The sequence below is a fragment of the Anomalospiza imberbis genome, chromosome 22 (assembly GCF_031753505.1).
Source record: "Anomalospiza imberbis isolate Cuckoo-Finch-1a 21T00152 chromosome 22, ASM3175350v1, whole genome shotgun sequence".
Lineage (NCBI taxonomy): Eukaryota > Metazoa > Chordata > Aves > Passeriformes > Viduidae > Anomalospiza > Anomalospiza imberbis.
The window spans coordinates 2,362,420-2,366,092 of record NC_089702.1 but is presented as its reverse complement, the minus strand read 5'-3'; the positions used below and the strand labels follow the sequence as shown (position 1 = coordinate 2,366,092).

The 3,673-nt window shown below is 52.5% G+C and overlaps 1 gene segment (V, D, J or C); it reads right to left on the bottom strand.

Moving 5' to 3' along the window:
* The window catches only part of LOC137486668 (T-cell receptor alpha chain constant-like), a 172,853-nt gene that overhangs the window by 123,456 nt on the left and 45,724 nt on the right, over window positions 1–3,673 (bottom strand).

Here is a 3,673-nt window from a genome sequence, read left to right as displayed (position 1 = left end):
TGCCAACATTGTATATACTGCAACAGTATAGAACATCATCAGGCTGGGAATCTGTGCCGACTTGTGTGTCCTGAGTGGTGGGGTTTCCATCATCAACTCACACATAATATTTCCTAACTTCCTATCACCTTTCCTGGGATGTTAATAAAACAATTCTCTGAGAGATTCAGGCAATACCTTCTAGATTTAGAGAGATCCAGCATCCCCTAAGGCAAAACGTCATGCATCAGGGACTGTCTTCAAGAATTCTGGGAAGGGGAATATTCTGGAGAAAGGAGGCTCTCAATAACATTTGAATGATCATGGTTTTTTTGGGGAGGTACCCCAGGACTGCTGGAGGAAAGCAAATGTCTCTGCTCTCTGCAAGAAGGACAAGAAAGAGGACCCAGGGAGCTTCCCTCAAGCCCTGAGATGCTGATGGAACACCTAATCCTGGAAATAATTTCCAGGCACATGAAGGACATGAATATTTGCTGGACTTACCAATGGGAACTCACACTTGATGAGTTGATAACGAACTTCTCTGCTGAAATAATTGGCTTTGGAGGTGAGAGCAGAGCAGTGTGTATTGTTTATCTTGACTTCGGGAAGGCTTTCAACACTGTCCTTCAAAATAAAGTTCTAAAAGAAGCGGATGAAATCTCAACTGAGTGAGTAGATGGTGATCTGGACAGAACAGTGGACAGACAGAGGATCCCTAAGAGTTGTGGTCAGTGGCATGAGGGCTAGTTGGAAGTCAGTTTCTAGCAAGGCACCCCAGGGGTCAATGTTGGGTCCAGCCCTGTTTAGCATCTTTAGGCATCTTTAGGAAGATGGAAATAAAGATGAACCCCAGCAAATTCTTTAATGAACCAAGAGTAGTATGAGGGGCTGCTACACAGCAGGGTTGTGCTGCCACCCAGAGGGACCTCAGCAGGGTGGAGAAATAGAACCTGAGGCAGCTCAAAAAGCTGTGCTAATTTTCAGTGGGATAAAGTTAAATTTATTTTTTTTTTTACAGTACTGCAGATGGCAGAGGCAGGGGGATGTTTTAGCTGTTGCTCAGTAGTGCTCACAGAACATCAAGGCCTTCTCTGATTTGCATACTGCCCCAACACTGAGTATTCGGATGGACAAGATGCTGAGAGGAGAAACAGCTAGGAGAGGTGATGCCAAATTAGCAAAGGTTTTTCCATACAGTTATACATCATTTTCAGAACTAAGACTCAGAGAAAGGAGAAGGAAAGGGACTTTTTGGAGTTATGGCATATGGCACCCCCAGTGCAGCCTCACAGTGTGAGGATAACCAAACACCACTGCAGGTTGTCCAAGCCCCTTATGGAGTCTCCATGCTTAGAGAAAGTCACAAACTGGTTATGGCCTGAGGGAAGTGGAGCCTGTGGAGAGGTCAGGCTAGAGCAGATTGATTCTGAAGGAGCCATATGAGAAATGTAAGAAGTGACCCCTTTCCCACTGGCCCTGTGCCTTTTAGACAGAAGAGGGAGAGAAATCAGGAATGTAGGATTGAAGGCAAACCTGGGATGAAGCGAGGCTTTGGCAGGACCAAGGTGTTTTAAAGCTTTTTGATGTTGTTGTCACTCACAATTCTATTCTGTTTTAATTTGGCAATAAACTAGAATCCTGGCAGTGTGCACGTAAAGCCAGGAACACCTGCCCTTGATCTGACTCCTTGGGAACACACTTGAGACCCATCAACTCCAGGCTCCTGATGGCTCTAACCTTCCCTACATCTAACACAGCTCATGCCAGGCCCCAGCAAGTTCGTGTTACAGCTCAGCTGGGTTTCCTGTTGCTGTGTGAACGGCACAGAAGTAGCGGGCAGAGTCGTTGGGGTGCAGAGCCCCCAAAACCGGAGATGACTGAGACTGGTAATTGTCCCGTGAGGCTGTGGCCCGACCCTCCACTGCTGCTCCGTACATCTTTACACTGCCCCAGTTGCTGATAAAGGACACCCACTCCAGGCTGCCTCCGGGTGCCTGACGGTACCACTGAATATGATAATCATCAAAGGTGAATCCAGATCCACGGCAAGAGAGGGTGATGGAGTCCCCGGGTGCTCGCAGCCCTCCGCCGGCCTCCCACAGCCGCCGCTGTGCCCAGAGCCCTGCGGAAGGAGAGCGCAGGAATAGGGCAGGGCGCGACCACGGAGCGAGGGTGGTGTCCCGGGGTCCGGGAAAAAGCTTAATTGGAGCTTTGGTGCCCACACCCTTGCAGAGTGAGAGCGCAGGCACCGTTCACACAGCACCCGGAGCCCGAGGCTGTTCCTCTGCCGTCCTGGTGTCCCTGGCCCAAACACAGCCGCATCCCCACCTCGCTTCTCAGGGGAAAATACCCTTGCCCGGGGTCATGCCCTGCGAGGCCTCCCGGGGCTGAGCCTGAAGCAGATATTGCGGCCGAAACCGCGGGCAGAGCCTGCCCCTGTCCCTTCCTCTATCCCTGCTGCTGCTGCTGCAACTACTCAAGCCCCTGTCCCTGCGCCTTCCCTTGACCCTGTCTCTCCCTGTCCCTCGTTCCCCCGGCCCGGGCTCGCTGCCCTCCCCGCCCGGCTCTCACCTGCCGGCCACAAGGCCAAGACCAAGGCCAGCAGCCACGGCCCCGGCCCGGCCAACATCGCAGCCGGCCCCGGCCCCGCGGCAGGCGCACAGGAGCCGAGCGGAGCCGCGCCCGGGCCGCTGCCGCCCGGCCCCGCCTCGCCGGGGCAGCGCCGGCGCCTCTGCCCGCCCCGACACACCCGCCCCGGGCCCCGGCGCCGCGGCCCCGCCGGGCGGGACACGAGGGTTGCTTGTGGGCAAAATATGGAAACGACTCCCCCCACTCCTACCCTCTTGTCCTACTACACTGCTTCTCTCCACACCTCAGAGCTCCCCACTGCAACCCCACAAGCCGTGGATCATTCTTCCCACGTCGTGCAACCTATTCTTGCCGGTTTTTCCTGCTGGGCTGTACGGCTGTCCTATGGACGACTAGTGACATCGGGCTTCCACTTAGGGGAAACAGGAGAGGAACAATGGGACATGGTGGTAGGAAGATGGTGGGGCTGCACAGACCTGCTTGAGCTCTCAAGAACAACGTCTCCTTGTCATCCTTCCTAGGGTGGGAAATAATCCCAGAAACATTAGAGTCTGTAAAGTAGAACTGCTGTGAATTCACAAACCCCAGCTTTCCCCACATTTTCCTGCCAGTATCCTTATTACTCCTGCCTGGCCCAACTTCACCCAATGCTATGCTGCAATCAGAGTCCTGTTACTCCTTTGGCATTCATCTGACTTGTGAACCTAAAAGCTGAGAGCTGATAAAGAGAAACCAGTCAAATTTCCAGGGCACCCTTGGTGTCTTTTTCTGTTATTCTGTCCAGGACACAAGAAGGTGTCCCTCAGGTCCCAGCAGTATGGTGATGCCCAGTGTACTGCAAGTAAGGTTTCCTGGTGGGAAAACCTCTTGTGAGCAACAGGACCACCGTGGCTCCAGGAGTTCTCCTCATAGAATAGGCCAAGCTGAGTTCTACTTTGGCCCTGGGATGCCTAAACCAGCTTGCCTTTGAGTTTCCAACTCTACCAAACACTGAGCCCAATCCAGAAAAAACTCTCATCATGATCATCATCTTCATTTTCATCTTGAATTAGTTTTCATTATCTGATGATCTCAAGGCACTGTGTTAAATATACAGAACCTA